Below are 24446 nucleotides of genomic sequence, written 5' to 3' on the forward strand. Positions count from 1 at the left end.
TGGTGCAGCAAATAAAATCTTACTATTTTTTCTTTTTTCCTCAGTGTCTTTATTAATTTGAATTTCGCTTTCTTATCTTATTATATAGTTAATTTTTAATTTCTCTTCAATGTGTTTATTAGGTGGCCATTTAAAATAGAGTAATCTATTTCTAATTGCAAGAGGTTACGCTTGATTTTTCCCCCAGTCCTATTTTACAGTAAATTGAGAAAACAGGGTAATACATCACTTCTCCTTTTAATTCCTTTATAGATTTTCTCTCAGGGTCAGAGGGTGTTATTCTCTCATCTCCAAAAAATTGTTAGAAGATGATACACTGAAATTAACTGGTTCCCTCTTTATTGTGATTGTGATTGCCTTTCTTTCTTTCTTTCTTTCTTTCTTTCTTTCTTTCTTTCTTTCTTTCTTTTTAGGGACTCATGATCTGTAATGTAAAGAAAATCCTAGGGAATACACTAAAAACTGTTAGAACTAATAAATGAGTTCAGCAAGGTTGCAAGATACAAGATCAATATACAAAATCAATTCTATTTCTTTATACTTGGCAATGAACAATATAAAAACGAAATGAAGGAAACAGTTCCATTTATAATAGCATTAAAAAATGCTTAGGAATAGGGGAGCCTGGGCAGCTCAGTGTGTTGAGCGTCTGATTCTTGACATTGGCTCAGGTCATGATCTCCAGGTTGTGAGAGTGAGCCCTGTGTCCCACGCTGTACTCAGCAAGGAATCTGCTTGATATTCTTTCTCTCTTTCTCTCCCTCCACTGTATCCCCATTCACATTCTCTCTCTAAATGAGTAAATAAATATAATCTTTAGACAATACTTAGGAATAAGTTTAACAAAAGAAATGCAAAACTTGGGGCGCCTGGGTGGCTGAGGGCGCCTCTGCCTTCAGCTCAGGTCATGATCCCAGGGTCCTGGGATCAAGCCCCACATCAGGCTCTCTTCTCAGCAGGGAGCCTGCTTCCTCCTCCCTTTCTCCCTGCCTCTCTGCCTACTTGTGATCTCTGTCAAATAAATAAATAAAATCTTTTAAAAATGCAAAACTTATATTCTGAGAATGATAAAACATTTTTGAAGGAAGTTAAAGAAGACCTAAATAAGTGGAAAACATGTTTATGGATCAAAACACTTTATATTGTTAAGATGACCGTACTCTCCAAATTAGTCTTCCAATTCAACTCAGTACCTATTGGAATCCCAGTGGTGTCTCCACACAAACTGACACAATGATTCTAAAATTCATGTAATTGCAAGGGAACCAGAAAGCCAAAAACAATTTTGAAAAAAAAGAAAAAGTTAGAGGCTTTAACGTTCTAAAATTTTCCTATTTTAAAACTTACCATAAAGTAAGAATAATCAAGACAGTGAATTACTGGCATTTCACTAATACCTATGTATTAGTGAAATGTAATCGGCAGTACTAAATTAAATCCATATGTCAATGGCCAACTGGTTTTAACAAGGATGTCAACACCATTCAATGGAAAAAGAATACTCTTTTCAACAAAAAATGTTGGGATGACTGGATGGATATTTACATGTTAAAGGAATGAAATTGTACACTAACCTCACACCACATAAGAAAATTAACTCAAAATGGATCAAAGACCTAAATGTAAAATGCCTGTAAATGTAAGTCTATGAAACTCTTAGAAGAAAACAGTAATCTGCATGACCTTGGATTTGACAATGAATTTTTAGGCATGACAACAAAAGTACAAGCAACAAAAGAAAAAAATAAGTTGTTCTTCATTGAAGTTAAAATTTTGTATGCTTCTAAGAACACTGTCAAGAAAGTAAAACAACATCCCATGAAATAGGAGGAGATATTTGCAACTCATATTTCTGATAAGACTTCTATCCAAAATATGTAAAGAACACTTATATCTCAATAAAATGGAAAAATATTCCAATTAAAAATAGGGAAATGATACATGTCTCCAAAGAAGATATACAAATGAACAACAAACACATGAAAAGATCCCAACCTCATTAGTCATCAGCAAAATGTAAGTCAAAACCACAATGAGAGAGCATTTTACACCCACTGGGATACCTATATTCTAAAAGACAGAAAATAAGTGTTGGCAAGAATATAAAGAAAGTAGAACCCTCACACACTGCTGGTTGGAATGTAAAAGAGTGCTACCATTTTGAAAAATTGGCAGCTCCTCAAATCGTTACATACAGAGTTGCCATATGTCCCACGGTTCCACTCTAAGGTATTTACCAATATAAATGATAATGTCTAGCTACCAAAACACTTGTGCACAAATGTCTATGGCAGTATTATTCATAACAGCCAAAAAGATGGAAACAATCAAAATGTCAATCAGCTGATGAATGGATAAACAACATGTGGCATATTCATACAAGTGAATATTATTCACCTATAAAAAGAATGAAGTACTGATTCCTGCCTCAATATGGCTGAACTGTGAAACCATGAAACCATTATGCTAAGATAAAGAAGCCACTCACCAGGGACCACATATTCTAGAATTCCACTTCTATGAAGTGTCCAGAATAGAAAAATCCATAGAAACTGAGTAGATTCGTGAGATCTTAGGTTTGGGGATTAAGAGGGAGGTAGATGGGAGAGTGCCAGCTAAAGGGTACTCTTTCTGAAGTGATAAATATGTTTTAAAATTGACTGTGGTGATGGTTTTGCATATCTCTGAAAGGTACACTGAATGTGCACTTTAGACCAGTGAATTGTATGGTATACGAATTAAATATATGAATGTTATCTCCAAAAAGGTGTTATAAAAATAAAACAGGAATGTGACTCTCTATTGGCTTAGAGCCAGGCCACACGCTCTTTGCCTGTTTGGGGGGAGAAGTTCCATCTGAATACATGAGTCGTACTTTTCCCAGAACAAGGGTAAAAAATGCCAGATGGTAAAAAGCAAAAGTCTACCATGCATGTCCTTGAGGTCCTAACGAAATTTGGTCTTTTCAGGACTGGGAAAGGAGGACTATATTAGACTCAGTGGGAGAAGCAAAGGGAGGGGATTTAAATTTACAGTTGCAGTTGTTGAGTCATGTGACAGGCATCAATGCATTCATTAAAACACATGTACAAGAATGTTTTAGCAAAACTAGTTATAATAGCCCCAAATATCCATCTTTATCTGAACAGATAAATTGTGGTATATTCAAACTGGAATGCCATAGGGCGGCAAGAATGAACCAACTACAACAGCACAAAATGTTGTTGAATCTCACAAACCTAATGGTGAAGGAAAAGAGTCAATCACAAAGATATAAACTATATGATCTCTTTAAATAAAGTTCAAAAATAGACTCAGTTGATCCATGTTGTGAGAAGACAGATTAGTGTTTGTCTTGGTGGGAGCTGTGAATGAAAGCAGAGGAAGAAGGGCTGTTGAGGTGCTGACTATGTTCCGTTTCTTGGCGGGGGGCTGTCGACATGGGTATGTTTACTTTGTGAAAATTCATTGAGCCATAATATCTTTCTTTATGCATCTTTCTTTATGCAAGTTATACTTTGCTAAAAGTGGGGGAAAAAAAAAACTTTGAAAAGCTTTGTTTATTTTCTGTAGAGTTAAGCTGTAAATCACGTTTCTGTCTCATGCAGAGGTAGAGAATTTGCCCAAGGATGCAGTGGAGGGATATCACTTACAGGAATCAGAGTTATGGGGCATTTCCTGAGCATGCAAAAAAACAGACCCTTTCCATCTTAGCCATTTCATTTTTATTATCTTGGAACCAAACTGTCCAGCCGTTCTCCTAAATGTCAGGTTAACGGTGGTAATGGCCATTCTGCCACATTGGGAAGGCTGCTCAGACATCCTCCCATCCCAACTAGAGTTAAATGGAGAGAGGAGATGTAGATGGGAAGGCACATGGAGTAGAGGGCAGTATATTTCGCCACAGTGTAATTATGTCCAAATCAGGAATCATGCTCAATATTTCAATAAGAAATGTAATTAGTAACTGTCAGGTCATGGTTCTTCAAACTGTGAATTGGGGAGGGGATCTCACTTTGAGTTCAGTGAAAAACTAAAAATTCTGTGCTTTGATAATGAATAAAAATAATTTTTCTGGTTATAAATACAAAACTACTACCTTTTTTTTTTTTTGGAGATGACAAGTTTTAATGACACAGCCAACACTCACAATCACAGTTGGCTCTTCAGACAACTTGATCCAGGGCAGGATTTTGTGTAGAGTCAAGCAATACACAGAAGCACAGGAGCGACAGAGGTAACATTCTGGCTTCTAGTGAGGGAGCAAGATAACTACCTCTCATGATCAAAGTACCTTTTTATTCTTCTTAAATAAAAACCTGATTTACTCTGGCCTCCCAAGAGGCTCTGATCCCAGGCCCCCGTTCCTTGACAAGGGATGTTGCCCTGTGTGGGGCCGCCTTAACCAGAGGCCACCTCACCAGAGCCAGTTCTAGTCCTCCGGAGTGTCTTATCCACAACACACAGAGCAAGGCTGGCGCAGGCAGGGAACACACGGGACAGAGGGCCGCTTTGGTGGTGCTGGTTCGGGTGCTGCTTCTTCAGTGGATTTTGGTGACCGCTTCATGGATGGAGGTAGCCACATAATCTAGATTTTTCGTGGTTAAGCCACACATGTTGATCCGACCACTTGGCAGCAGGTAGATGTGCTTTTCGTTGACCAGATATTCAACCTGCTTGGGGTTCAAGCCAGTGAAGCTGAACATTCCAATTTGTTCAGTGATGTGGTTCCAGGTTCCAGGCGTCTTGAGGGCTTCTAAGCATGCCCTGAGTTCAGATCTCATGGTCAGAATCCGGTCGGCCATTGTCTTCACATTACCTGTCCATTCCTTAAAGAGCTCAGGATTAGAGAGGGTACAGGCCACAATCCGTGCGCCCTGAGCAGGAGGGTTGGACCAAGTAATTCTCACAATCTTCTCTATCTGGGAAAGGACCCGCAGGATGCTATTAGGATCTTTTGCAACCACGGTCAGATTGCCCACTCACTCATTGTAGAGCCCGAAGTTCTTGGAGAAGGACTGAGCGCAGAAGAGCTCAAATCCTTCAGACACGAAATAGCGAAACAGGCATCTTTCTCTAGGTCTCCAGATGCAAAGCCCTGATAGGCTGAATCAAAGAAGGGGAAAAGAAACCGGCGTATCATGACGGACGCAATCTGCTTCCACTGCTCCGGAGTTGGGTCAGTCCCAGTTGGGTTGTGAGCACAGGCATGGAGGACAAAGATGGAGAACTCGGGGGCACTCTTCAGATCATTCAGGAAACCTTGGAGATCAAGTCCTCTCTTCGCTGCATCCCAATAGTGATAGGACTGAATGTCTTTAAATCCAGCAGCAGAAAACATACCATTATGATTCTCCCAGGTTGGTGAGGACACATAGACAGGTGTATCCTTGTTGTTGGTTCCATTGTACCATCAGGCTAAGAACTCGGCTCCAATTCGGAGTACCCCTGTCCTCCCTAGAGACTGCACACCTCCAACCCGCTTCTCCTGGATAGCTGGGCTGTTATCCCCGAGGGCCAGGCGGGAAGCACAGGTCTGGAACTCACTGAGGCCGAGGATAGGCAGGTACTCATGGTTCAGACTGCTGTCATTAGTGAGCTTCTGCTCCACCTTCCTCACGACTGGCAAAACCCAGGGCTGGCAGTCATCTGTGCAATAAGCTCCCACTCCCAGGTTGACCTTGCGGGGGTCCAGATCCTCCCAGAAGTCAGCAGTGAGCTTAAAGACCAGGACCGGCTGGGCCTGCGGAACCTCGGCGAACACAGACGGAGGCGCCATGGCAGGAGAGCTTGAGACAGGCGAGAGCTTTCACCCTGCGTCTGGAGCCACTGGGTCTGGTCTAGACATGGCGACTGGAGGAGACTCTCACCTTCACCTAGCCCCAAAACTACTGTTCTATATTGAAATGTTATTTTCATTGAATAGAACCCAACTTTCCTAAATTGGTCTTTTGCAGATTGAAGTTTGTGTATGGATTATCAAGAAAAATCTTTACAATAAATGTGCTAGGGCACGTTTCAGTTAGTGTGACATATCAGGGAGCTTCGGTGAGAGTGAGTGATACATTCATCTCTTTCATTTGCTGCAATCCTTCCTTAGAGCCCAGTGAGTTTTAGCTGGTGTTGATTGAGAAAGGTACCTTCTCTAGTGTGGCAGAACTACCATTTTCATAAGCATACAGAAAATTAGCATGACTTAACTGCTTGAAAGGAAGCAGAATGCTCTGGTCTTAAATGTATTCATCATTTTGTGGGAGGAAAAGCCACAATGAGTCCTTTCTTTCTCTTTTTCTTAACTGAACAGCAGCAAATGATATTTAAACTATCTAGCAACAAAAAAATTCCAATTTTCACATTTTTTTTTCCAATGTGAAAAAAAATGGCCTGCCAAAATTCCTTTCTATGGCACAATGATATAGCTGAGTTAAAAGCCCTTTTGAGACGGAGAGTATGACAAGAAAAATGACACACACACACACACACACACACACACACGCACCCCCACCAAAGTGGGCTTTCCGAGAGCTAGAATAAAGCCACTCTCATTAAGGTTTCTCACACTGGTTTTTGTTGGCAGCACTTCTCAGGAATCATTTCCTCCATGAAGGAAATAAAGTGCAGCGTTGTTCATGACAGTTGCAAAAGGTGAAGGAAGAATTTAAATGGAGAAAAGCAGTTAAAATAATATCTGAACTTTTGAACTTCCTCATCAGATAATTATTCTTTAAAGTCTTTACAAGATGGGAAGGGAGAATTAATGCCACTTAAAGTGTTGAATTTTAGAGGAATACTATCATTAAATGTAGTATTTCTCCCATAATTTTTTGACTGTTGAGTACAGGCATGACAAGAATTTAATGAAGACAGTTCTGATTGATAAGATGGAGTATAAACAGAAAGTGCTTTTAAGTAGTAAGGTGTGTCTGTTTGGAACTTGAACTTGCCTCCCTTTGCTTAGAAATGTGCATAACTAATGCAAAACACCTGTGTCTTCACCCCAGCTCTCTCTCCTAAGTGGCAGGTCTGCATATCCAACTACTTTACTCGGCACATCCCCTTGAATGTCCCACAGGTACCCTAATTCAACATGTTCAAAATAGATCTCATCATCTCGGTCTTCTCCTGCCCCCCAAAATTGACCCTTTACTATTTCTACTTTTTATTAATCGTTGTTAAACCAGTTTACAAAATCCTATGTCTAGGTATCATACTTGGATTCTGCCATCTACCATGCTAGTGGGACCTTCCAGCCAGTTCCCTCCCATGTACCTCCTGAAGCCACCCACTTTGTGCATCTCCAACACTTAGCTGTTTGGAGGAGGCCACCATCATTCCTCCATTGACGCCTTTGACATTTTCCTAACTAGCCTTCCTATAGCCATCCATTCCTTTGCCTTCTTCAATTTGCTACCACCAGAAGCGTCTTTCTAAAACTCAACTCTCGTGTCTAGTTGCTGGGTTTCTGTTGTTCTTAAGCTAAAATCCTTACTATGGCTTGGATTCAGTGATGATCTTATTACTCATGATCTTACTACTTTAGTCTCTGTGATGCCCCCTGTTCCTATTGTCTCTGAAGATGCCCAGCTATCTTTGGTGGCAGCTGAAGAAATAACAATTGAGGCAGCTGTCTATCAGATTTGCTAAGGCCAAAACCAACCCACAAAATTGCCTAGTTTAAGACAAGGGTCCTTTCCGTGGGATGACGGTAACAAGACATTGAGTTGGTTTTCACTAGCTGCTACTACACTGGTGAAAGAAAGTCCATCTACACAGTTTCTTATATCACCAGACTCTGGGCGGCCTCTTCCATGTACCACCTAAGTGCTTCCTCACACGATCTCTCACTTTGTCCTGAACACAAAGTCTTCCGACTCCCCCCGTGGATCTACCCGACATTACCCTATTCGTGGTTACTATGTGCTTCATTTACATGAGGTTTTGCCTCTTATTCAGCATGGGAAGAGAGATCTCATAATTGGGACAAACAGAATAGATATTTGAACTTAGCCTTTGGCTCGGCTTCACTTAGTGGATTGCAGCTAAGTGGATATCCTTAGTTCCCTTAGTTTTAATCCTAAAATGGTCCCGATCTCCCTCCTATTTTATAATTATTTTCACATATCTTGTTAACACTAAAAACATTAATTTAGTGCATTATATTCTTATGAGGATAACACAAAATATTTCCAGCATGTGAGACCACCTGCCGAGTCTATGAAAGGGTTCATTTCCCATATGCACCATTAGCCTAAAATCGGATTTTAATGCAGTAAATTTTCTTTCCGATGATACTATCTATTCTCATTATTTTCCCTTCCTACCATGGCTCTAAGCAGATAATTTTCTCTCAGATTGCCTTTTTGCCATGCTCTCTTTATTCTGAAGGCTTTTACACTAGTAGACCAGATTGCCCCCAGACCACTGGGATCTTACCCCTCCTCTTTGCTTGGCTACTCTGTAATCTTAGTTTAGACTTCATTGCCTCTGGAACATCTGGGTTAGAGCTTTTCCTATTTACTTCCACTTGCCCTCCCCCTTCCCTTCATGTGGCACCTGACACACTTTGTCAGGTTGCTTTGAGTATCTGTATGTTCTGCAACGGGTGGGGGTTCTTGTCTGGCTCTTCCTTGCATCCTCAAGGCCTGTTGCAGTATCTGGCCCAGAGTAAGCCCTTAATGATCATTTCTTAATGAAAGAATGAAGATATCACTCCACTCATCACTTAATCAGTGATTCAATGCATTTACAATTCTATGTAAGTCTCTGATGTTCTCAGACATGGAAGTTTTGTTTTCTGAAATTATATATTCATTTCATTTCTTAAAGAATCTGATGTATCCTTACTTTAAATTGTACTACCATGTTTATTAAAGCCATTGCTGCTAGACAGTAAAATACAAGAGGCATCTAATACTGCCTTAAGAAACGTGTTTCATAGTAAAAACTCTCCAGGCCAATCTGTCTGCACTTTCCATTGTATATTGAAATTGCTCGTGTTTGTGTCTGTGTAACCTGCAAGACATTAAGGGCCTCAAGGGCAGTGACCATGTCATATTCATCTTTGTACCCTCAAAACCTCATACCTGGTGCAATGTCAGCAGTCAGCAAGTGTTTATAAAAATGCTGAAGATAAGCCCAGAATTCAAGTCTTGGCTGTACTATTTTCTATCTCTGACACCTATCTCCGTACTTAGGCTCTCAATGCCTCAGTTTGTTCATCTGTAAAATGAGGATTTGACTCATAGAAAAGATCATCTTGTGGGGATATTTGGAAATATTACATAAAATATAGTATGAGTGTCTGGAACATAAGGAAATTATGAATAAGCTCCTTTGTAGAGAATTCTGGTATGTTAGAATATGGATTTTTCTTTGTCATAGGCTGGCAAGACATGGTCTCAGATATACTAAAATCTTTGCAAGAGAAACAAAAGAGGAAAACTTCCCAATTTTTATATTAAGGATGTTTGTCTGAAATAGAAAACAAAAGGAGATGTTGGGAGGCAAATAAAATGCACTATAAGACAATTTGTAGAGCGCTCAAATGTATCAGTTGCCTTATTTGTCTTAGGAATATTCTTTTCAAAAAGGAGAATGAAACTGGACAAACAATATTCTCAGACCATAAATTCCTTGAAAATGAGATGCACACTTGGAGATGGCTTATAGAGAAAAGGACAAGAAAATCATAGCAGGACTTGCTTTTTCCTACCTAAATTCCACAGAGTTGTCTGTAGTGTGTTCATGTTTTATTGTTTCAGAAATGATTCTTCCTCTTTTCTTTGAAATGACAAGAAATCACCAAGAAAAAAAGGTCCTCTAGTCATCATGTGTTTAGGAAAGTCAAGATGGTAAACATTCACATTATAGGACTGGGAAGCAAAATTAAAGGAAAAGGAGCTTGGCTTTTAAACCAAAAGCCTCAAATTTCCCAGCATAACATGTTTCCGTTTGTTCAGACTGAGGTGTTTGCTGGATTTTGGGCCCTATATTATTTTATTCATCTTAAAACTGTTTCTTTCCTTGTATTGGTTTGTCTGATGATTTTCATATCATGTTAGTGTTATTTTAGTGGGAATTTGTAATTTTTTTTCAATTGTTGCCTATTCCTCTGTAATTATTGTAATTGCATCTTATTATATAATTTGTGTAAATACATGCAATCATGGAATTAGAGCATGTGGGTGGTGATGTGCGATGTCACAATTGCAGTGGTAAAAGATGTATAATTTTTTTAATCTTTGGGGGGGGAAATAAGTAAATATAGTAATTTCAGGAGAGAGCATTTTAGTTGTCTGAATTGATTGTCCAAAGAAGTTAACCAAACATTTTTATTTAGATGTGGATCAGAGGTTTGGCTTTTACCTGTATTGACCGCTAAGAAATTTGGACATCTTGGTTTTAAATAATCAGTTTGATCGCTGGTGAAACACTTTAAAGAAAGTTTCAGTATTAACTTTAAAACACAAAACACTGGGGTGCGGGGTGGCTCAGTCATTAAGCATCTGCCTTCAGCTGAGGTCATGATTGCAGGGTCCTGGGATCAAGCCCCACATTGGGATCCCTGCTCTGTGGGAAGCCTGCTTCTCCGTCTCCTACTTGTGTTCCCTCTCTGTGTGTGTCTCTGTCTCTCCCTCTGTCAAATAAATAAATAAATAAATGAAGCACAAAAACACCGAGGATCATATGCTTCTAAAGACAACTTTCTTATAGATTGTTATCAATGCAAGCTTGAAGACATATTTATTCCTTGAACTGGATGTTTATTATCAATATTGACATCTCTATCTATAAAAATAAAAAAGGTTATTCTGTAAAATTTATGTTGACATAAAGATACAGGTAGTGATATATATGCCTTTCAGAATCTCTGTGACCATAAAATTTGTTCTTCTGATTATGCATTAGGTAAATAAGCACATTTAGAAAGTAGTCAAGGCCAAAAAATATATATATAGCCTAATTCTAATTCAGCACCCACTGGAACACTAGATGATTAAAATCAGGCTTTAATAAAGCTAACCCCATTAGCTCTAGGATTCCCTTTGCATAAAGAGAGCATCTACTGAGTTACATTCATCTTTAATTAAAGAACCACACTTGATTTTAGAAGATGCTGGAAGCACATAGGCTCAATCAAGGAAGGCTTGCAACTAGTATGGATCTTTGTTAGGATATTAACATGTTCATAAAAATACCTTGGTGGTAATAATGATCATTTGTGTTTTTGAGAATTTGGAAGGTGAAGAGAAAAAGTGCTTTCTACTAAAAGACAAGATTGCTCTAGTTACCAGCATTAAAAAAAAAAAAGTCTCTGAAACATTCATGGAGAATTTATCTCCTGTGGAATGACTGCATTCATAGTTTTTAGAAGGAAAGCTATCTTTTGCCTTTGAACCAAGAAAATAATCCAAATTTTGGATCTGAAAACAAAATTTCCAATACCTGTGCTCTGCAGAAATGTTTCTGAAACAGAAGTTGCAGGTGGGAGGCTGGGAAACATGACATGTCAAGGAAAGAAGTGACTCAGCCACCTCACACAGTTCCTTTGCACAATCTCTAGCAACCCATCCCTTGTTCAGCATCCTAAGAATCTTTTTGTTTTCACTTTAGTTCCTTTCAGAAGGGAAAAAACAAATCAAAACAAAACACCTCTTTGTACCCCTACTCAGATATCATACATTGATCTTAGAGTTAGAAACTTCATGATCCAGAAATTTTGTCTTCCTCTTGTGATCTCGGTCTAAGTTTTCTTTTTCAGGGGAAAAGTAAAGCTTCTTTAAACATCAAGATTTAGGTATCCACTGGAAAGTAAATGAAGTTATTACAGGATGGGATTTTGAAGCAATCTTCAGTGCTCAGTAAGGAGAAACCACAAAGCTTGAATAAATTTTTTTGTATTTCTCTTTTAACTAGTTAAAATGTAGCTGGTGTGTCATTGGCTTTGTAAAAAATAGGATTATGTTTGTCAATGCAAAATTTGAGACTTTTTCTTTCTTTTTAGGTATTGTTCTTGTAATTAGTATGTATCTTAATGTTATTTTGGCTGCAGCTTTATGATCCAAACAAGTTTTTCCTTATGTATTGTTAAATGAAAATGTTATTATGGTTTCCCTATAAATTATCTTTGTAGTGTTAGATGCTACTAAAATTTTAGTATAGGAATTAACGAAGTATGTTGGTAAACATATAATATATAATAAATATATACTAATATATAAATATATAATTACTATATATTTATTATATATAATACATAAATTATATATAAATATATATAATAAATATATAATTAAATATATAATGAACAAACTGAAAAAATATACAAATCCTGAGTAGAGTCTCAGATACACTTCATCACAATTAAATCCTCCTAGATTAATTGTGGAATCTCCCTAGGAATTCCTTCAGGGTGAGTGGAAAGTCAGTTGGACAAGGATCTGAGCCCTCCCTTATTCAACTATACAAGTTTTGATTTAGAAAAGGAAATTTTGACTTCATTATTTGACTCTGCCTGAAGCCAAGAGCTTATGTGTCTGCTTTACTATTTCTCTTTGCTTATATACAAAGGCAAAGAGGATTTTTTCCCTTCAGTTTATAATGAAAGTACTGGCATAAATAGCCAACACAAAATAAAGTCAAAAGAATTTAAAAAAACAGAGTAAACAATCAGAGGGGTTTGAAGTCGCAGGGGGGTGGGAGGTTGGGGTACCAGGTGGTGGGTATTATAGAGGGCACGGATTGCATGGAGCACTGGGTGTGGTGAAAAAATAATGAATAGTTATGCTGAAAATAAATAAATTAATTTAAAAAACAGAGTAAAATTTGTGATGGACAAAAACTGACTGAACATTGCTAAAAAGCAAGCTAGGAAAAATTGGACCAAATATAGATAGCACAGTCAAAATGTCCTGTATTTATTCCTGATCTATTACTGAGCTAGGATCACTAACAAATATATACAGTGTGATTAAATTATTTGGAAAAATTTAACTGTCAACCTACACACACACACACACACACACACACACACACTCCTGTTGCGCCTGCTTAATGCAGTTATAATTTAAACTTTTCCTTTCTTATTTTTAGTAAGTGATTTATTATTTAAGTAACATACTAAAAGTTATTATTTTTAAAGAAATCAAGAAATTGTCTTTTTCCTAAAAGACACCCAACGGCAAGTTGATCACGTGCTGAAACTTGTTCTCTGACTTCCAACACAGTTTGAAAAATGAGGAAAAGAAGAGAACTCAATAAAACATTTCTAAATGTGGGGGTCACTTTCACCATCACATCAGTATTGGAAAGCCAGAAGAATGAGTTTCCATGCTGAGCACTGGACACTCCTGTCGTTCTCGCTGCTTGAGCATTTGTGAGATTTTGGTACTTTAGACCACAATGAACAGTCTCTTTAGCTGGACAGCAGTACAGATGGCTATTAAGTGGACTGTTATCTATTATGTACACACATTATACACATGCAGAGATTTAAAATGAGTTTTACTGATGTAAAGTGGCCTCCCTCATAACTGAAGGATCATATGGATTCCATTCTGCCCACTTCTTGTTTTCTTCTCCATATTTCTTATATTTATAGGTTGGGTTTACTAGAGTATCACTTAAGATCCTAAAAATAGCATTAAAATGCTATTTTTTTACTTCCTCAGGGAAGCACCTCTCCGCTTCTTTTACTAATGTCTTAGTTCTCAGACCTTCATTATCTTTCTCTTTAATCACAAGTACAGAACTTTCTGAACTGGTTTGCTTGCCTCTGATTTTACCCCTTTAAATGCATCTTTGCAACTGAGAGATCTTTCTAAAGAACAAATGTGACCCCAACACTCCCAGCTTAAATGGCTTCTGAGCTTCCTTGGCACCCTGAGGATTGAGTGAAAATTGCTAAGCACAGCTTGGACAACCTATCCCATCTGCCATGCTTGCCTCCCAATTCCTCTACTCCAGGTAGCCATGTTATTCTGGGGCACTAATCAGCTTTTAGTTTTTCAAATGCACCATTTTGTCATACAATTCCCACTCCTGCATTGCTTCCACACCTCACAAATCCCTTGCCTTTTTCCCTCAAGGGGTTTCTATTCATTTTGTAAGGCATGGTTCAGCCATCTTCTTGGCTGAAAAGTTTTTTCTAATACCCTTGCTCTCTCTCAAAAAGACAAGGTGCCTTTCTTCTGTTATCCACAGGAAATTTACCCATGGTCGCACTGGGTGTAAATGAACCTTATATCCAACTGTCACCTCTGCTAGGCTATAAGGTCTTTGATTTTAGAACTTGTATTAACTCATTTTAACATCCCCGGTGTCTAACACTGTAAGTGCTGAATAAATGTAGGTTGAACCTAAGCTGAATTCCCAGAGATGAAGTCAAGAGTTCTTTAAAAAAAATAATAAAATAAAATAAACTTCTGACCTTTTTTCATTATAATCTTGGCAAATTCAGAATATCTTTACCCTAAAATAACTTTGTAATCAGGGAGTTGAAGCTTGAGTGAGAATGAGAACTGTAGTACTAAAGAATGAATTTTTTAGCAGTGTGTAAGATATAATAGAAAATAGCTGTAACCAGTTTCACCAAAGACTGCTAATAAAAATCAGAGAAAACGCTGTAAATATGGCATTAAATAAGGTGGAAAGCTGTGCTAAAGCTTGAAGATGACTATATTTCACATGTAAATTAGAAAAAAAAAAGGAGAGAAAGGAAAGTATATACATGTCATGTCCGGGAAAGAAAAGTCAACTATCTTAGAATAGCTTCTCTGGTCAGCTCTCTATATATTACGGTCTTTTGAAGTAGTGGTGAATTTTTAAATCTTACCTTCTACAAAGAAATAACAAAACTTGGAAATGTAAAAATCTAAGCTATTGTAAATTCAGTGACTTTTTGTGAGTTAATCTCATTTTTTTTAACATCTGTTGACCTTAAAAACAAAAACACCAACTATTTTACAAAAAAAAAATGAGTTTATTCAAGAATAGAGAAATAGAATTTGGGGCAATCAAAGCATGGCAAACCATATCCAAGTCCAGAGAACAGAGGAGAGAGTCTTGCTTTAACGGAGGAAGAAAGAAATTGGGAGGGACTGTTTTAGAGTTCTGGTTGGTGATGGTTTCTCATTGGCTGAGTGTGGCAGTTTCTCATGGGCAGAGCTGTTGCTGGGCAAGGAGAGATTCTTCCTTACTCCTGCTGTAGTATGTAAAGTAAACTTCCTACTGTTTGAGGTCTTAGCATTGGGGTCTGAGAGCTCTCCCTTCAGGGTGCTCCAACTCCATTTTTAATGAGGATTCCTTTATTTTTACACATCTGAAAGGGAAAGAGCCATATGACTGATCATTGATGAATTTCAAAATCATGTGCCATAGAAACTATAAAGAAATTTAAACTAAAATATTGATATTTAGGTCTATTTTTTTAAAACCTGCCAGTTTGGATATAATGTCTGTCATTGAATAGTCTACTGATCTCCTTTACTAAAAATGGCCAAAACCTAAAAAAATAGCACCATAAGTATACATAATCTGGAATGTTAAAACGTAGTTTACTCTGAATGCTTCAGAGATCCTGCTCCCAACCACCTCTGGAAAGCTTTTTATGCATAATAGCCATGCTTCATACACACTGTACCCTGCTGAGCTAGCCACAGCTAGTTGGATCAGAGAACAGGGGCAGCCCGAAGTCAACTATGGGCTAATCTTACAAAATGAAGGTGACCAATCCAGCAGTTTGTACTAGAGAGTGACTGGGCAACTAGTCAGATACTCTCTTGAAGAGTTTGAATACAGAAACACAAATAGTAGATTGACACCAAAACCCATAGTCACATAGGTAACAGATAGTAGGCAGAGGTCACAAGAAGACAGAAGACAGAGAAGGGAATAGAGGGTCAGAATTAGGCAGAGCAGGGGAAACCATCATTTATCGAGAGGTTAGTGTCAGGAAAAGTAGGAGCACCAAGCAGAATCAGAAATAAAAAAAGACATGATTAGGGTAAAGTCAAGAATAGGGGACAGCCAGAATGAATAGAATATGAAGTGCTAGTGGCAATGGATGTAACTACAGACTTAAGAAGTTTGATGATGAAGGGAAGCAATAGTTTAGTGTCAGTTATGCTTGAAGGACTTTATTTAGGATGAAATGGTGGTAGGAACAAACTTATGGGCAAGGAGAAGCTGGACTATAAAGAAGCAAAGTTACCAAATTTGGCATGACCACAGAGAAGGAAACTGAAACAAAATTTATGATAAATGGCTTAGCTTTTGAAAATTGGAAGAAGGATTTTTTTTTTCTTGGACACAAAAAGAATGAAGAACAGATAGAGGAAGATAACAAGAACCTGAAAGAAAATGAGAGAGTAAAAGAGCTCTTCTTTTCCTGTCTTGCTGATTTTCAGTATAAAAAAGAAGAGGAAATTGTAAAAAGGGAAAATTGGTAAAACAAAAAGCTAGTTCTTCAGAAAAAAAAATCAATAAAATTGATAAACCTCTAGCAAGACTGACTAAAGTACAAAGAAAGAAGACGCAAATCATCAATACCAGGATAAAGCAGAGATATCACAAATTCTGCATTTGTTAAAATGATCACAGTGGAACACCATGAGCAATTTTGCACTTATAAATTTGACAGCCTAGAAGAAATGCAGCAATCCTTTGAAAACCACAAACTACCAAGCCTAAACTTGAATAGTCCATAACCATTAATGAAATTGAATTTGTCATTTAAAAGTATCAGAAAAGGAAACCAGGATGTGTAAAACTAATTCACCATTTAAAAAGCAATCAATATAATCTGCCTTATCAGTAGGCTAAAGGAGAAAAACATACGATCATATCAATTGACACAGAAAACCATTTGACAAAACCCTATACCCATTCACAATCAAAATTCTCAGCAAAACTAAGAATGCAGAGGAACTTACTCAAGTTGATAAAGAATATCTACAAAAAAACAACAGTTAGTATCTTATATAACAGTGAAAAACTGAATGCTTTCCCTCTAAGATGGGAAATAAGAGAAGTATATTTGTCACCACTCTTCTTAACCATAGTTCTGGAAGTTGCATCCTCTGAAGCAAGGAAAGAAAAAGAAATTTTAAAAGCATATGTATTGAAAAGGAAGAAAAAAACAGTTTAAAAACTATTTCTCTGCAAATGACAGGATAATCTGCAGAGGAAATTTCAAAGAATCTATCAAAAAAAAATCCTAGAACCAGTAAGTGATTGCACTATCATCACAGGATAAAAAGATCTATATGCACAAATCAGTTGCATTTCTCTATATTCACAATGAACACATGGAACTAAAAATTAAAAACCCAAAGCCATTTACAGACACTCCAAAATGAGTGAAATACTTAATATTGACTTAACAAAAACATGTACAGAACCTGTATACCAAAAACCACAAACTATTGACAAAAGAAATTTTAAAAAGACCTAAATAAATGGAGAGACATACTGTGTTTATGGATTGGAAGACTTAACATAGTAAAGATGTGAGTTTTCCCCAAACTGATCTATAGGTTAATGCAATTCTTTTCAAAATCCAAGCAAGGTTTTTCTGTAACCATAGATGAGCTTATTCTAAAATTTGTATGGAAAGGCACAGGCCCTAGAATAGCTGAAATGATAGTTATCACTCTACCTGATATTGTCACTAACTAGATAGTTACAATAATCAAGATAGTGTGGTATTTCTGGGGGAATAGGCACATATTTCATCAGAATAGAGACCCCAGAAATAGACCGACACAAATATGCCTAACCGATGTTCTGCAAAGGTATGAAAGCTATTTAATGGAGGGAGGACAGCATTTTGAACAAATCATGCTAGAGGAAATAGGACATTCCTAGGCAAAAGAAGGGAACTTTGACTTAACTCCACACCTTATAAATCAATAACCCCAAATGCATTGTAGACTTCAAGGAAAAATGTAAAAAATAAAAAATTCTAGAAAAGACATTAGGAGGGAATCTTCAGGATCTGGGACTGGGCAGAGTTCTTAGACTTGACAGTGAAAGCATAATCCATAAAAGGAAAAATTGATAAATTACATTTCATCAAAATTTAAAAGTTTTCCACAGCAAAGACCCCATTTAAGAGAAAGGAAAAATAAGATACAATTTGGTAGAAAATATTTGCAAACCATGTTTCCAACAAAGGATCATTATATTGACTATGCAAAGAACTCTCAAAACTCAGGACTGAAGAAAAAAAGAACTATCCACTTAGGAAATGGGAAAGATAAGAACAGACATTTCACTAAAGAAGACATGCATATGGCAAATAAACACATGAAAATATGTTCAACATTATCAGTCATTAAGTAAATGCAAATTAAAATCACAATGGGGTATCACTGCACACCTACCAGAATGGCTTGATAAAAATTAGTGACAGAACCAAATGCTGTTCAGGATGCAGAGGAGCAATCACTCACACATTGCTGGTAGGAGTATAAAAAGATAGAGCCATTTTGCTCATTTGCCATAGCATTTGCCCATAAAACTGGTGATTCCATCGGTAACGCTCTTGGTAGTTTTTCTTAGAGAAATGAAAACTTAGGTTCACACAAAACACCTGTACAGAAATGTTCATAGCAGCTTTCTTCATAATAGCCAAGTATTGGAAACAAACCAGGTGTCCTTCAATGAACAAAATGTTAAACTGTGGTACACTCATGTCATGGAATTATATGGAGCGATAAAGGAAACAAATTGTTGATACAACTTGTATATATCTATAGAAAATTATGCTTAATCTGAAAAACAAAGTCAATCTTCAAAGGTTAGTATCATTTATATACTACTTTTAAAACTACCAAGTTAGGGGCATCTGGGTAGCTCAGTGGGTTAAGCCTCTGCCTTCGGCTCAGGTCATGATCTCAGGGTCCTAGGATCGAGCCCCACATCGGGCTCTCTGCTCAGCAGGGAGTCTGCTTCCCCCTCTCTGCCTGCCTCTCTGCCTACTTGTGACTTCTCTGTCAAGTAAATAAATAAAATCTTTTTAAAAAATAAATAAATAAAAAATAAAACTACCAAGTTTGAGAACAGATTCCAGGAAGTTGGGGGAGGAGGGAAGGATGGTCAATTTGGATATAAAAGATACTTGTTTGCCAACAATGGGATCATCCAGTTCCATCATGAGCCCCGCTGATGTTAGATTTCATAGATTTACCACAGAAAAATTGACGTAATGAAGTGTACTTAGAAAAATGTGATCCCAATCTATGACCAGCCCAGATCCCAGTTAGTAAACACCATACAGATAGTCGCAGAAACTATAATGCATCAGCTCAACACTTCACATATTCACGTTCCATTCCAATGAAAAGGTACTGCATACTGTACTCCTGGGCTTTTGAAAATGTACCAGATGACATCCTGGTGAAAACATGGTCAAATAAACACAGCATGATGATACTAAATTGAGCATGAGAGCCAGGTAGGGGGAAAATCAGCACTTCTGTGATGCCAAAGAGTGAGAAAGACAGATTCCTGCTGTTTTTTGTTTTTTAAGATTTTATTTATTTGTTTGAGAAAGAGCAAATGAGAGAGAGAGAGAAAGCAGAGGGAGAAGCAGACTCCCCACTGAGCAGGGAGCCAGATGCAGAGCTCAATCCCAGGAACCCTGGGATCATGACCTGAACCAAAGGCCGGCATTTAACCCACTGAGCCACCCAGGGGTCTGTCTGCTGGGTTGTCTTAAACTCTGCGCATTTGTGCATTTGTGTGCGTGTGCAGGTGTGCAGTGTGGGTGAGTTGAATTAAAGGCTTTTTTTTTTTTTTTCCAGATAAAAGAAATACTATTTATATCTTCAAAGCCCACAAAGGAGAGTCTGCTCAGGGGCATTGCTTTTGCATTCCATATCCAATTCCAGCCGTGAGGAATGAAATGCAGACATTGAAGAGGTGCTCCACTACCTCAGTATCTAGAGACAATGTTTCTATTTAGAAAGGTTCATTCAAATCACATTTCTTGATGGCAGTTCCATCTCATACATCTTAATATTCCAAACAGTTACTTTTATGGAGGGATACAAATATTTGTTGAGCAGTTGGATGAATCCACACATAAAACTAAAATCAAACTTTATTTCTACCAGTTTATTCGACTTTATGCTGGATACCAAAATATTTAATACACTGTCCTTTCCCTAAAATGTTGATAACGAGAATTTTAACATGTCCCCTTTTATCCGCAATGTCATCTTTGCTGAAAAACTAGTTTAAACCTGTTTCTTTAGTGAGAAACTCATATGCTGTCACATACATACTAAAGTCCCTCTCCACCCCTACCCCTGGACTGGAACACCAGCAGTCATATTAGCTTAAAAATCCAGGGTTTCAGATCAAGGACAAGTTCAACTAATAGTATCAAGAGGTTCCAAGAGACCCTAAAGGTTATGAAATATGTAACCTTTTGTGTCTAAACATTCCTGACCAGTACGGACCCATGAGCAATAATTAGATTTTTTGTTTGTTTCTTTGTTTTTTAAACTAAAAAGAATAATTATAGCTGGCCTCATTTCCTTAAAGTTTCCAGCAATCTATTTGAATTTGCCAATTTGAAGCCAAGGACTTATTTATCTTTGCCATCAGAGTAACTTATACTAGAAGATCACGGGGTGAACAGACCACAGCAGAGTCCATTTTTCTGCCTTCAGTCAATAATACTGTACTCAAATTAATTCAGAATAAGAACAGTCTGTCCTTTGCTTTAAAATTTCAAATGGCAGTCTTTCACGAAAATGCATTCAGGAGCTGTAAGCCCCATCATCACTGGGAGTCCACCTAACCTAGAGAAGAAAAGCGGTAGTGAGTTCTGTGTGTCCTGCGTGTTACATTCCATCATTACTTATGTGTTCTGAAAACAAATCTATAAGTAAAAACCTAGATTGTTATTTTTTTTTTCCCAAGAGTTCCATTAATGGATGTAAACCTTTCTTCCACACCATAAACCTGTGGAAGATACAGATCGCCATTTCAACAACTGAGCTTGTTTTGCTTTTGTCAACTTTAAAGAGATTGGATTTTAAGAGATAACTCGTGGCAGAACTGTCTGGAAGAGATGGTTGGGACCTGGACTGACACATTTTAATCCAGCAACACTAAAACCAGGACTTTAAACCCATGGGTGGCTTTCATGGCTCCCTGACTACTGACACCTGACTGTGAAAGGAACAGTTACCTCCACGCTTCCCATGCCCCTGCCACGTTGGTGGGAAAACTGAGCAAATAGATCTTTTTGGTAGGATCGAGGTAATGAGCACCAGCAATTCCATGACTTTTCTTTTTTCTTTTCTTTCTTATTATTTTAATTTTTTTTCTTGTTACAGAACTAAAGCAAAGTAATAGTAAAAAACAAAATACCAAAAGTGCTAAAAGAGAAACAAGTTGCATGATTTTGCTATTAAGTGATAATCACGGCAAATAAATATTTTTCTAAAATTAAAACAGCATGCTGATTTAGAAGATGCAAGCATAGAGAAAACAAATCCAAATCCATCACCCAGCCATCTCTCTATTCACACCTACACATAATTATGACTGTAATTTTTATAAGGGTCATTCTCTCTGTTGTACCCTGCGTCTGGAATTTTTATTCAATTGAACTTTTGAGAGATCTTTCTATATCAAGAAATATTTTTTAAAAATCAATTTAATGGATGCAGATTATTCTTTTAAGTGGATGGATGGATGTTTTAGAAATTGTGCAACCCGTCCCTTATTTATGAGAAGGAAAGTTGCTTCTAGCTTTCTGTTCTCTGAAATAATGCTTCACTGAAGCTCTTTGTGCATGTATCTTATACCTAATAGCTCTAGAAAAATTTCTAGAAGAGGAATTACTGGGTGAATTTTTATGTCTATTTCGAGACTGCTGGAAAAAAAAAAAAGAAGACTAAGCACTTATGCTTTCACTAGTAAGGAGTAAGAAAGGTGGATTCCTCACCCCTTATCAGTATTACTAATATTTTCCCAACTTTCTAGGGAAAAAATGAAATATTTACCCCACTCATTAGGTAGAAATTATAGATCATTTGTACTAGTAGCTTTTTTATGAATGGTGCAAACAGCTTTTCACAGATTTATGGGCCATTTTATCCTGCCAATTTCCAAATTGGGATTTTTTGTTATGTCTGAAATTGCTTTCGAAAGATAAATCTTTCATCTTACCTTATAAATATATACTTCATGTCTATCATGTATTGCAAATATTTGCCAAATTTGTCATTTGTCTTTTGACTTGTTTGGGATGTTTTTAAACTATGTATGAACTTTAATACCTTTACATGACACCTAATACATAATTTTACATCCAGCTTTTACCTTTTTAACATTGTATTGTTTTTACTTTCCCTCATTAAAAATTTCAAGTAAAATATTTTAATGATTATATAAAATGTGTTTTAGGAATGCACCATTCTTTAATCTTACTGTAATGTAGTTTCCTAGTGATTTTTTTCCCTACTCCTGGTTATATTGATATTTTATGCTTCTTACCATCATAAACAATGCTGGATTAGAGGATAGCGAGGTGATAAGCAGACAGAAAAACTAAAGTAGCTGGTCTCTTCAAAATTTTAGTAACAGGAGAGATTCAAAATGATGGGAGAATCTTTTTTTATCACCCTTGATAAAGGGGCAAAGACTTAAACAAAGGCACAATTGTAAAATCTTTAAAAAAAAAAAAAATGATGGGATGCATATTAAGAAAAAATAGCCCTGCAGTGCCTGGATGGCTCTATAGGCTAAGCATCTGACTCTTGGTTTCAGCTGAGGTCATGATCTCATGGGTCCTGAGATCAAGCCCATGTGGAACTCCACGCACAGCAGGAAGTCTGCTTCAAGATTCTCTCCCTTTGCTCTTCCACCTGTGTGCCTGTGTGCATTTTCTCTCTCTCTCTCTCTCTCTCTCTCTCTCTCTCTGTCTCACACACACACACACACACACACACTCTGACTCTCTCTCAAATAAATAAATAAATCTTTAAGAAAAAAAGAAAAAATAGCCCTGGAGGAAGATGAATAAATAATCAGGACAATAATACACTAAATGTGTGTGTTTTAGTAATTTATGGTTTCAAACAAACCTTGGAGATTTTTTTTTCTTTTGCATTTGTCCCATTTGTTTTAATGCAATGTAAGTTCTTCTGTTCCTTAGCTGAGGAGTCCTCTTGTGATCTCTATCATATTTTGTTACCCCTGGCAACAATCAAATGTATCCAATCTCTTTAAGTTTGTCTAATAAGTGGCATTATTGCATCATTCAAGCATTTAAATTTGATTGATGAGTTTATCCATAAAGGTTGTTCGCAAATCTGTTAAAGTCATTTATTTCTGATTCTGGTATAATTGTGTACGCCAATATTAATGCTGCTTTCCAGAAGATTAACCATATGTTGTAGGGCCTAATTTGGGGTTCAAAGTAGAAAGTGGTGATCTTTTCAACATGTGATTTATTGGAGGAAAACGAATGGTGATGGAGACAATCTGGGAACAGACAGTTGGGAGGGAGCCCCCACACAGACCTTGTATTACTTTGCTGTTATTCAGCAGTTTATAATGTCGGACTTCTAGTACCAACCAGAGAGAAATATAGCCTCACATTTTACTACCAACTCTGTTGTTTCTGTCTCTCTCTCCTCTACACCAAGACCAGAGAATAGAACATAAAGGTCGACACTTTATCTTAATCGGACATGTTTTGAATATTGTACTTGTATTTCCATCCTTCATTGATTTTTTAACATGATGTGATGTATTATAGCCATATTCATTATTGTGTGCGGCACCAAAATTATGCTTCCGAAGTGTGACTTTTAATAAAAGGAAATGCTTGTGATCGTTTGTGCCATATCAACTGTGTCCCATCAAGTCCTTAATATACTGTAATTCCTTAGAGGCATTTTCCCCGATTTCATAGCAATAAATGCAGCACATTGGTTCCGTTGTCATACCTAGGTTTTAGAGTTGTTTTCCACAATGGGTTTTGCTTGTAGTTTCTGTGGCATTCACCGAAATCAGTTGGGTGAGTCTACCCCAGCTAGTAAGGGTCAGGTGCATAACTGGATAGATGTAAGTGAAAAGGTGCCTTATTTCGGAAATGTGCAGCTCTACTCTTGCCTAGCCTCAGTATTTGTCATCTTTGTTCTTCAGGATATGGCCTTTTGCCATCCCTGCTCCCTCCCCCAACCCCTGTCCAGGGCCAGTTAATCACTCCCAAGCCTTCAGGTGCTGTTCTTGTCCATACCCACACTACATTTTTAAAGTACCCATCTCTATGTGTGTGTCTTAAGGGCAGAATTCAGGCTTGTCTTCCGTATATCCTCAGGGCTTGGTGCCTAACTGTGCGCTCTCGCACAGAGTGATAACTGGGTGAATCCAACTGAGTGAACCCAATCTTGCCACCTTAACGTATTGAATGAGTAACA

At 37.4% G+C, this 24446-nt stretch overlaps 1 protein-coding gene and 1 pseudogene across 1 annotated transcript in view; one reads left to right on the forward strand and one right to left on the reverse strand.

Moving 5' to 3' along the window:
- The window catches only part of ST6GALNAC5 (ST6 N-acetylgalactosaminide alpha-2,6-sialyltransferase 5), a 174519-nt gene that overhangs the window by 29335 nt on the left and 120738 nt on the right, over positions 1–24446 (forward strand). The window lies entirely within an intron of this gene.
- Positions 4192–5833, reverse strand: LOC131809587 (aspartate aminotransferase, cytoplasmic-like; annotated as a pseudogene).

This window comes from Mustela lutreola, chromosome 10 (assembly GCF_030435805.1).
Source record: "Mustela lutreola isolate mMusLut2 chromosome 10, mMusLut2.pri, whole genome shotgun sequence".
In the NCBI taxonomy this organism is placed as follows: domain Eukaryota; kingdom Metazoa; phylum Chordata; class Mammalia; order Carnivora; family Mustelidae; genus Mustela; species Mustela lutreola.